At 40.9% G+C, this 12,267-nt stretch overlaps 1 long non-coding RNA gene across 1 annotated transcript; it reads right to left on the reverse strand.

Moving 5' to 3' along the window:
- Positions 1–252: 252 nt before the first annotated feature.
- Positions 253–3,939, reverse strand: LOC136699139 (uncharacterized). Its single transcript, XR_010803616.1, has 5 exons — positions 3,852–3,939; positions 3,680–3,770; positions 2,251–2,316; positions 1,137–1,204; positions 253–368 (listed from the first exon to the last, which is right to left on the reverse strand). It is a non-coding gene; the product is annotated as an uncharacterized lncRNA (long non-coding RNA).
- Between the last annotated feature and the right edge of the window lie 8,328 nt (positions 3,940–12,267).

Here is a 12,267-nt window from a genome sequence, read left to right on the forward strand (position 1 = left end):
CTTAAAACACACCTGTTTGCGGCTGCATTTAATCCCTCTGTTTCTGATTAGCCCTTGTTTTTTTTTTTTTTTTTTTTGGTTTTTTTAAACCTTGTTCCTGTTTTGTATCATTGTATGTTATGTAGTGTTACGGATGTGATTGTCTTTATGTGTTCATCTGATTGTAACAGCGTCTTTGGGTTACTGAAAAGCGCTTTAAAAATTCCATTTATTATTATTATTATTAGTAGTGTGCTCTGCTCCAGATCTTCTCCACTGATGATTACAAAAGCTTGAGAACAACGACTGCAGTCCCCAAGCATCCGAACATATGGAAGCTCCCTGGTGTCCTTGGTATGTCTTAAATACTCAGCCATATTACTTCCAACCTAGGAAAACAAGTTGAGCAAAGGTGGGAAAGAGGAAATTGAATTAACGTATGAATGAGTGAATAAATTAACAAAATCACAAACTAACTCACATGGAATTCCAGGGTACAGCCCACAATAGGTTAAGCATTTGTACTATATAACAGAAATAAAAAGCACCTGCACATTTGTGGCCTACAGCCTGGACACCTGTAAGCTTTTAGAGTAATGATATGTTTGGACAGATGCTAGCTTTGATAACGTATCAGTTGCCTTTCTTTGTTATGTTTATCCCAACTTTACATTATATTTTACTGATATTTTTCCCATGTTCACACATTTAAAATAAAAATGCTGTAAATGTAATTGTCTAAAGCCCATAAGAATAAAAAAGTCAACAATTATATAAATTTTAAATTCGAGACTTCGACTTTACAAATATTTACAATGTAAATTTAAACAAATTTATTTATTTTTGCATAAAATTGTGATATGTCTATGAAAAACAAACACGTGTGTTTATGAATGTAACTGTATTTGTACAAACTGCAGACTGTGAGACACAGATTGGGATCTGTTCATTTGTGAACAGTGAAACAAATTTATGACTTGTGTTTAATTTGTGGATTAACATTTACACATTTGTAAAGTATTTTGAGACTAATCTCTCTCCATATGCGGTGTCCAACAGACGTGGATATTCTTGTAGTATTTCTACAACTGTTTTGGTCCGATTCTCCCTTATCCGTTAGCTCTATGGATTGCAGTCACCTTCATGTATTGTCTAACCTGGCTTGGTGGATGAATGTTGTCCTTAAGCCACTCTTGCATAGCCCTGTCCACAGTCACAGCAGACGCTGAGGAGTAGAGGTAATAAAATACATTTTTTAAATATATTTATATATTTTTTTTTATATAAAAAATAAAAGATTTTAAACCTAAATATAAAACAAAACGTTCCGGGTCAGTGCTCTGGGGACAAATACATGCTTTTTACATACCTCAATATGCGTACAAAAGTTTAAAGTGTTGTGTACCAAATAGTTGTCATTTAAAGGTCATCACTGATTTTTAAGGTAACTGTTGTGTAGTATTAAAAACGACACTTGTCTTTTAATGAAAAAAAAAATTATTTTGAAAAGGAGAGTAAAGAATTTAATTACCGAAAGCGCTACAAAACTTAACTACTCGAGTTACAAATGTGTTTCTGTGGTAATTCAAACAAAGAATAAAACTCAGTTTTCTCCCCCTCAATCATGGCGTTTTACCTTAAAAGACGCAAAACTTACGAACGTAAACAAAACGGAGAGAACTGTGTTTTCCAACAAATGTAGACATTCCCTTTAAGCGGGACATCAAAACACAATGAAGCCTGAGTTTTAATCCCAAATCACTCAATACTCCCTATGTACTGCACTACGCAAGTCATTAACTTACTGAATCTAAATCTTAACAGTGCATTATATATTCCTAATACAACATCATTTATATTTATTCATATGTGTGAATCTGAAATCTATTGCTATCTGCTTGTGTACAGTGTAGTGTATGACTGATGTAATTTAATATAGAGAAAGTGAAAAGCTATTTGTATTTCAGACAAAGACAGATGTGCTGTCTCAGTTTTCCTCATCCACGTGAGCACAGTGACAACCATGTTTTTAAAAGTCTCCACCTTGGGAGAGCATTTTTGCAAAATCTCAATTTTCAGTGACCTGTGTGGGGATGGGAGGCCAAAACCGAGACAAAACCTTGTTTTTTTTTCGTGTATAGACAAAACGTCTATACCTGAAAACTCACTGTCCTTAAACATTATATTCATTGTTGCAAAACTAAAATTGAGTAAGAGAGAGAGAGAGAGAGAGAGAGAGAGAGAGAGGATGCACACAAAAATTTTACATACCTTCGATTTTAGGAATTAATGTTTGAAGATTCCAGTCTTCGTTTGAACAAATTCATCCATGTGTCACTGCAGATATCAACATAACATTTTAGAAAGACATGTACAATACTTCATAGTACAAGACCAAATAAAAAAACACCATGTGTAAAATTAGAAAGTCAAGATGATCCACTGTGTTGACATAATATTGTTGACATAGTATTACGCATTTATGAATGGGTTGCAGTTGATGTCACATTGCCGAGTACCCGTCATGTTCATGGGTTGAAATGACAATCTTTTTGGCGTGGGCACCATATTGGGGTGCGATTGTCTGGTTTCAAGGTGCAACGTTAATGAATATGAATAGGAAAAATGAATATATTTATCTCATACACAGCTCCTGTTAACAACTAGTTAAAGTTAGTGTAGTGCATGTTTTATAAGAGGTACATGAGGTATAAAGGGTATTAAAAGGTAAAATATTTGTGGTTTGTGTTTTTACGAATATAACGAGTGGTATTAAAAGATGTTTAATGCATTTTGAACAAAGAAAAAGAGGAAAGAGACTTTTTAAAAAAGCTAACAATCATCACAGTTACACTTTTTAAGATGGAACTACTAATTAAAACAAGAAGCTAGTGAATTACGTCAATGTTAGCCTCATATACTGACAGGTTTAAGGTAGAAATAAACATTTGAATACGAAAAATGGAGAATAAGAAGCAAACGTCTTCCGAAAATGGCATTTAAGGTGGAAGGGGGAAAAATAAATAAGGAAGGCAACATCAGCTTTGACTAGTGACAATTTTAACACTAGGAGCACAGAGAGCCGGTGTGTATTTGAGCCTGTGACTGACTTTACTCCGTGTGTTGTGTTGGTTTTGGTGTGGAAGGGAGACTTTAGTCACAGCTGTCGAACCAGTGGCTCTCTTTGCTCCGGTCTCAGTCGGTCAAATAAGCGCGATGCTTCTAGTGTTAAGGTGGAAATGAAAATTCCAATATGACGATGGGAAGCTATTTTCTGATTTCACATCGTGATTTTTATCACTCGTTTCATATAAGTAAAAAAAGCAAAGGAGGTATTCATTTCAAAGGAATCACAAGCACTGGTTAAGGAGTGCTGTACAGATTTTTTAGCTTATTGGCTTTCATTTAAAAAGCGAACATCCCAATAGGGATAAAGCATGACATACCCTAAGGCTACCACACACGGGCCATATCAGTCCAAGAACGGCAGAAGCTTATTTAACTCAGCTAACGCTAGCTAGTGCTACCTCACGGAGGCGCAGAGCAGGACATTTATCTGAGGTATCGCTAGCATAACTGACCTAGCGTTAGCAGGCAAGAAATAACATCAACGCAACGCCAATGTTAATAAAAACAGTAATTGGGTACACTAAAAGATACAGCGATAAACATTATAAATATAGGTTTAGTAAAAATCAACCTGAGTCTGGTAGATAGTCACGTTAGCCTGGGTCTTTATTTCCTTCGGCAGAATGATAATGTCCGTTAGTCAGGAAACTGGGATTTACTCGCTGACCGGAAACATGAACTCAACTAAGATCCCGATTAATACAAAACGGTTAAATTTATGTAAATTAAAAAAAAATACTTACAAATATGCTCACGGCCAAAAGAAATCCTTCTTTCTCTGGAGTTCAGCTTCGGTTTCTTCGGTTTCTTCTTTTCGCTCGAGCTTCTCGGCTTCCCGCCTATTCTGACGCACGACGTGACTGTTCCCTTTCAGGTCCGCATACACAACCCAACGCTGCTGGGTTGCTTGTTATTAACCCAATTTAAGTCAAAATAACCCAACATCATGACCCAACATGCTCAACCCAGCAATTGGGTTATAAAAATAACCCAGCATTTTTTAGAGTGCACACTTCACAGTGTAGAGTAACCGCCATCAAACACACGACTCAAAGACTGATATATAAATTGCTTTATTGCTTCTGTCAACACTTTTAGTTCTCATTTAGATGTACAAGGGAAAGAACTATCAGTATGGAAGCCTGTCACTTGTTTATCCATATCACATTTGTAAACAGAGCTCTGTTCGTCCCTGTAAGTCAGTAGAGCGGACCTTGGGCTGTATCCCAATGTAGCCCCATGCGCCCTAGATGCACATAGGGCACATCTCAGATAATAAAACAATAAAACTATACCCAGAGAGTAATTATATGCCTATTCCTATCAGGAATGCTGGAGGCGGACGCACACGATACAACACAGACTTTTATTTATAAGAAAACAACAAAACAAACACAAACGGACTTGAGGGCAAACACATAGCGAGGAAAGAACATGACTAGGAACGAGAGCATGTGAGGTGGATAGCGCCTTCTCTGGAGCATGTGAGGTGGATAGCGCCTTCTCTGGAGCAAGCCTCGGTGAGGCTTCTCCTTTGGAGGGCATACAAAGCTGCATTGATGCTTTCCATCATCTCCTGGAGGTCAGGAGGAACTGCAGCAATGACCTTGGCAGCAGGGGGACCTGCGACGACATCCATGGAGGCAGGGGGACCTGTGACTACGTCCACGGACGCAGGGGGACCTGCGACAACATCCTCAGAGGCAGGGGGACCTGCGACAACGTCCACAGAGGCAGGGGGACCTGCAACAACGTCCACGGAGGCAGGTGCTTGTGCTGCTCGCAGGAACAGTCGCTGCATCCTTTGTTGGATCGGCACAAAGGCAGAAACAAAAACAATACCAAACAGAGCCATGTGCTGAGAGAGCACATGGCAGGGAAAACCAGACAGGACGAGGGCGTGACAATTCCACAGCCAAATCTGAGAAATAATTTTATTAGCGGGAAAAGACTGAGACAAAAGTCTGTATTCTTTTACACATTAAAATAACACAAAAGTTATATAGAAAGATTACTGAAGTTTATCATCTGTGTACGAATTTCTCACAACAGCAAAGAAATGCAATGTCTAATATGCTAACAGTTTTCTATTAGAACATATGATGGAAATGCTAATGTGGCTAACTAGGAGCTCATCACGGTGGGATCCTTTACCCCCTTGATGCAAAAACGGAGGTGGGATTATGTGATTGTGAGTGCTGTGAGACTCTCTCCAGTGCATGGAGATGAGCTGTGCATGAGATTTATTTACCATGTGAGTGAGTGCCTGCTTTATATTCTGTATGAGTCTAACCAACGTCCATCCTAATGCCACCGTCCAGGGTTATAAACAAAACCAAGCGATCTACCTCCACCTCTTTCTCCATTGTCCAGAACCATTGCAGGCAATTTTGAAAGTGGACAGGGGTTGGACAGGGTTAGCATTCAAACCTTTGGTCAGTTTGGACCAGACGGGATGACCTTCATTGCCTCATGATTCAATGGGATTTGCACTTGGTCAGACCTCTGTTGGTAGGTAATCACCACTGCTGACCAGGAGCTGCCCCACACGCCTGGCTATTTAGAGCCGGATTGTTTGGCCGCAATGATTTGGCCCTTGTCAGAGTTGCTCAGGTGTTCTCTCCTGCCCATTTTTCATCCAGAGAGCGGTCATTCAGCCCTTAATGATCTAACCACTAATGAAAGGCTATCACAGACTGTCCATCAATAAATAGACGACAGTCTCCAAGTGCACACAGGCAAGAAGCACGACTGAGACACAAGAATGGGGGGTGGGGTGCGGGTTCTAATAAGTGGCAAGTGAGAGGGCTTCAAAGGCAGAGCCGGTGCAGCTTTACCCTAACGTCCAGCCTTTCCTTTCATCCCACAATGCGGCCCCCATGGCCGAGTGGACAGGCGGCCGCTACCAGTCTCCAGCTGTCTCTGAGGCTGATGGGTCTGTTTTGTGCACCTGACACGGACGCCAGGGATGTGACAGTGATGGAGAGACAGGGAGCCGATGGATGGAGGGAGAGCGGAGAGATAAAGAGAGCGAGGGAAGGATAAAGGGTGGGCACCAAAGAGCTAGCATTCAAAAGTTTGGGATCGCTGTTTCTATATTAAAAAAAAACAAAAAAACAATAGCAAAGCCATTTAGGTTTCAGATAAATCATAATCTAACAACTCTAAATGGTCACTCTCCACTCGGTTAGACACATCCACCTCATAGGTCCACCTTGTAGGAGTAGATGTAAAGTCAGAGACTGTAGCTCATCTGCTGCTGCACAGTTTGTGTTGGTCGTACTCTAGTCCTTCACCAGCGGACACTGGACGCTGCCCACAGGAAGCTGTTGGTTGGTGGAGTTTAAAACTCCAGGAGCACTGCTGTGTCTGATCCAATAACAGCACTATGTCTGCGTTACTGCAGTGCATACCTGCTCTGTCGCGGTAATGTGGGGTTCCAGACAATTAGTGGGTGTTATCAAAGTATGCAGAGCCACAGATTAACTACAGTCTGTTACAACAAGAAGGTGGTTTTAATGTTTTGGCTGATCAGGGTGTAATCTAGAAGAGTGGTTGTTTGCTACACTGCTACACATCGAGGCTGCGGTGCAATGATTTTAAAATCGAAAGCTTCTAAACGCACATACATCTCTCTCTGTGTGTGTGTGTGTGTGTGTGTGAGAGAGAGAAAGAAAGAGAGAGAGACTGACCATCATGTTTTATTCTGAATGAAGTGTGTGTAGGCCTGACCTGCTTGACTCTGTCAGGCAAGTGTAAACACACACACTAAATTATTCACACACACACCCCCCCCCACCATACCCAAGCCCACTGTCATTGCATTTCTGATGGGTCACAGAGAGCTGGGTGATATAGACTACCATTCAAAAGCGTGGACTCATACGCCATGCTAGTGGAGCTCATTCTTCATCTCTAAGAATTAAACTTGAGCTGCTGGTTTCCTGATGGTGGCTGCTTTGGTGGTCCACCGGGGTGTGCTTTGCTTTTAGGAAGTCCCAGTATTTTTTCAGAACACCTCATCATTGATTTAGATACATGCAGGTTACATGCAACAGTTTACCTGTATTTCACTATTTCACCCACAAATTGCCATGCTTACAAATACCAAAGTATGTGGAGACTAGCACATAAAAAAATGCCATTTATTAACACTTTATTACCATGTTATTGCCTGCTTAATATCTATAAAGGTTTATTGAAATATGAAATATGTTCAAAGTATGATTGTTTTTACATTGCTACAGGTTGAGACTACAGTATATATATATGGAGGTTGTGGGTTTGAGTCCCGCTCCGGGTGACTGTCTGTGAGGAGTGTGGTGTGTTCTCCCTGTGTCTGCGTGAGTTTCCTCCGGGTGACTCTCTGTGAGGAGTGTGGTGTGTTCTCCCTGTGTCTGCGTGGGTTTCCTCCGGGTGACTGTCTGTGAGGAGTGTGGTGTGTTCTCCCTGTGTCTGCGTGGGTTTCCTCCGGGTGACTGTCTGTGAGGAGTGTGGTGTGTTCTCTCTGTGTCTGCGTGGGTTTCCTCCGTGTGACTGTCTGTGAGGAGTTGGTGTGTTCTCCCTGTGTCTGTGTGGGTTTCCTCCGTGTGACTGTCTGTGAGGAGTTGGTGTGTTCTCCCTGTGTCTGTGTGGGTTTCCTCCGGGTGACTGTCTGTGAGGAGTGTGGTGTGTTCTCCCTGTGTCTGCGTGGGTTTCCTCCGGGTGACTGTCTGTGAGGAGTGTGGTGTGTTCTCCCTGTGTCTGTGTGGGTTTCCTCCGGGTGACTGTCTGTGAGGAGTGTGGTGTGTTCTCCCTGTGTCCGTGTGGGTTTCCTCCGGGTGCTCTGGTTTCCTCCCACAGTCCAAAAACACACGTTGGTAGGTGGATTGGGGACTCAAAAGTGTCCGTAGGTGTGAGTGAATGTGTGTGTGTGTCTGTGTTGCCCTGTGAAGGACTGGCGCCCCCTCCAGGGTGTACTCCCACCTTGCGCCCAAAGATTTCAGGTAGGCTCTGGACCCACCGCGACTCTGAACTGTATAAACGCTTACAGACAATGTATGAGTTAAATGAATGATACAAAAATCCCTGTGGACAGTTGTGGCGCTGACCACTGCAGAAATCTCGGCACCTGCAACATGCAGCCCTTTCCTCGTCCACTGCAGACGAGTCCCTGTCTGTTTTGAACGTTTATTTCTGAGGTTTGAGGGTGTAGAACCGGTAGACCAGTGTTTTCAATCACTGTCAGAAATTACCGGGTGCTGATTGGCTGGTTCTTGCTGCGCCACAACCAGAGACACTGATGATTGCTCAGTGAGGGCAAATAAGTAGTGTGCCATTTTTTTCAATGTCCAATTATTTTATTATAATTTTAATTATATTAATTTAATTTTATTTATTATATTATAATAATAGTCATCCAAATGACTGTTGTCACTTAAAAACATCACCAAGGGCCTCAAGAATTTCCCCGATCGCAGTTCTTTTAGAGGTATTTGGAAATTGAAAATAGCCGAAACACAACGGTGGTCCATGTCTTTTGTAGTGTATTGTATTTACAGTGTCTTTTACATCGCCTTGAGTACGTGAATAACACACAGAAGAGACCAGAGAAACACTCATGAAGTTTATAATTGTGTCATTAGTGTAAAGCAACTGAGGCTGAGTCTATTTTCATGTGTTTAGACAAATGATCTGTGAATAATCTCCTCACGAAACAAGATCTCTGCGTCTGAACCTAAACTCTGATTAATCAATATTTCACCAACTCCCTCACACGCTTCTCTGATAAATTCCTTTGTTATTGAACATCCCCTATGTCTCTCTCTCTCTGTGTGTGTGTGTGTGTGTGTGTGTGTGTGCATTACAGTCTCTGCCACAAATAAATCACTGTTGTGAGTGGGAGGTTTGGTGAATAATTGATGCTGCTGCAGACTCCTGTGTGTTTTTTGTGAGTGTGAAACGTTCAGCGAGTGAATTGGGTTCAAGATGCCATGAAAGGAGCTGTTTTTGAAAACACACACACACACTGAATGTATATTTCACAAGCCCTTGTGTGATTCCTTTTAGGTCCATACTTGTTAGAAGTAAAACTCCAAACACAAAACAACAATGTTCCAACCAAAAATCGAATGTTAGCCGATGTGTTTTGTGTGTGATGTCCACCTTCAATCTGCACTTCACCTTTGGTTTTACACTGGTGCAAGTGGTGGTGTCACAACATCATAATACGTTCAGTAAATATAATCATTATTGGCTCTGAAAGTGATTTCATGTATACAATATATTAACAGGACGTTTACAGAACGTGTACAGTGTGTACTAACTGTAACTGACATTTGTACAATGTGTACTAACTGTAATTGTGGTTGTACAGGTGAAATTCCAGTAACCCAGGTGTGAGAAATCAGCTTAGTCTTTTCCAATCTGATTCCATCATGGAATTCTTTCTTTATCACAATTAGCAGTTATTTTACAGTCACCAATGAGACCCCATCCACCGGTGGCACTGTTTCAATAAATACACTCAAACTGTTAGTGTTATGTATCCCAGTTGTCTACTAAACACTAACACTGTAGAATAAACACGATGTAATAACCTGAAAAGTGTGAGTGTGACAGGCTAGTATACTAAATATTAACGTACTACAGTTTTTTACGAACAAGACGTGATGAACTTTTGCTTTTACAACACGAGTAATATCAAATTGCCGAGGCAACACTGTCTGCCATTTTGTTCAGAGAATAAAACTCAAATATCTCCCTCCACACTACGTAGTGCACAGTCTATATCATAAAGTAAAGGTTTCTGCACTAAAATAGTGCAGTGTATGTCAGATAATGTAATTATTTTCAATATAAGCTTCACGTGCCTCTGTCTAACATTTAGTACATGTTAGGAGTAGGGCAATATTTGGGACAGATTTTTTCAAAATTGTCCAGGAGCTCCTCCCTTTCCATTTCCCATTGCATTTTGGGACAATAATATCCATCGCTACCCCACTCAAAAATCTGGTTGTAAGTATGCACCATGGATATCTTAGTACACTCAATTTTGACACATAACTATACTACATACTATGTACTACATACTACATACTCAAACACTGGTTAGCATTAGTATTATGTGCACAATTGGGATGCAGCTGCTGTGTTCAAAATGGCTGCCTACTCACTATTCCCTACTTTACTCACTATATACTGACCTATTATAGGGAACTGAATGATTTCTGAAACTAACTCATGTGGGTTTTTAACCAAATAACGCAATGTATTATGGGTATCTGCTATCCACTAGTGTACATTGTTGATTCACTACTCCTTGCGGTGCATTTTGGGATTGTTTTCGTGCATTAAAATGGTTCACAATGTTCTCGGACATCACAGCAAAATAGCAGAACCACAAAATAGTGTACTAGTGAATAAGGCACAGCGCTGCATAAAGTGCCAGTTTTCTCTTAATGATAACATCACACAATCACAAAACACTGCATGTGTAACCCTTTGGAGTTTTGAGTTTTTATGGTTTTTGGTTAAGTTTAGAGTTAGAGTAAGGTTTTGGGCTCAAAATGGTGCTGTTTCTAATCTTTTGGAGCTCACTGTTAGGTTTACGGTTAACGTTAGTGCTACCGTTAGGGTTAGGTTTGGGGTTAGATTTAATGTAACATTCAGGTAAAGTTTAAGGCCCAATTTTAATACTGGGTTGCCAGATATTCACATATTATTCTGGGAATCTGTTTTTTTTTTTTTAAGTTTCTGCAGTTTTTTCTGTATAGAATGTGTGTGTGTGTGTGTGTGTGTGTGTGTGTGTATGCATACACAACAGTGGTTGGAGCACACACTAATTCCTTCAAAAGCCTCAAGAACACAGGACAATTTCTTGGGAAGTTTCTTCCCATTTCTTGTTTCATTACACTGACGATCAGGCATAGGTAATAATAAGCCCATGGATGCAGTACTGAGTTTGTACGGGGAGCGTATTATTGCGGCGGATTGTTTTATATTCCCGTGATTTATGAGATTTGGAGCTCGGCCGTGATAGTTCCAATTAATCTTCAACATCATGTGGAGAATAGAGCCGAGCTATGTGGAGCAGAGAGTTAGAGAGAGAGTTAGAGAGAGAGAGAGAGAGAGAGAGAGAGAGAGAGAGAGAGAGAGAGAGAGAGATTTTCTGCACCACAGCTCTTATTGCTGTCTCAGCAAACTGCATTACAACACGTGGGCCATGTAGCAGCTCACATCATCTCTGTCTGTCTGTGTCCAAAAGTATTTAGACACCTAGTCGTTCAATATTTCCATTGAAAGCAAGGGTAGGCACCGAGTCTGACACTCCTTCTTCTGGACACACTTCAGGAAAGTCTTTACTAGGCATCGGAACATTGCTATGAGTATTTGATTGCATCCCGGCATGAGAGAATTTTCCTGTATGTATTTCCTTCATGCAACCACACAATGAGAAAAAAAGTTGCGCTGTGCTGTCCATTTTACGTGCCATAGAGTGGGTCCTTCCCATGAGGGTGGCCATATAAGGAGGGACCTATAATACCCCTTTTTTATAGGTTAGCATAATTCTGTTGTCTGAAACATGTTTGACATGCTTTGTTCCAAATACCACAAGGATCAAACACCACAGCAGAGGTCTCTCCCTGTTCAGCACGCCCAGTTTCAGTCTTTGTTCCTTTAAATGAGTATAAGCCACAGCTCAGTTCAGCGCCAGAGCCCAGGAGTGAGGAGCAAGGAGTGGAAACTCAGGCTTTTAGTCATTTTCATTCAGTTCTCTTTCTTTTCCATTCTAGTTTTCTCAGTTTTATATAATAGCTTGGATTGACATCCATATCCATGCAATAATCATGTAAGATTTTCCCACCAAAATTGGGAACCTAGCTGCGAGTATTTGATTGCATTCAGCCAAACTATAGTAAGGTCAGGTACTGATGTTGGACGATTAGTTCTGGATCACAAGCACCACTCTAACTCATTTCAAGCTCATCCCAGTGTCTAAAATGTCCCTATAGACTATATAGTGCACTATTTTGGAGTTCCACCATTTTGTAGCGCCCAATAACAATTGAACAATTTTCAGTGCACTTAAACATTTACAAAATGCACTGCAAAATAGTGGAAAGTGGATAACCATAGTCCACTGCGTTGCTTGGTAAAAACACACAAGAAGTAGTGTTG

The sequence above is a fragment of the Hoplias malabaricus genome, chromosome 6 (assembly GCF_029633855.1).
Source record: "Hoplias malabaricus isolate fHopMal1 chromosome 6, fHopMal1.hap1, whole genome shotgun sequence".
NCBI lineage: Eukaryota > Metazoa > Chordata > Actinopteri > Characiformes > Erythrinidae > Hoplias > Hoplias malabaricus.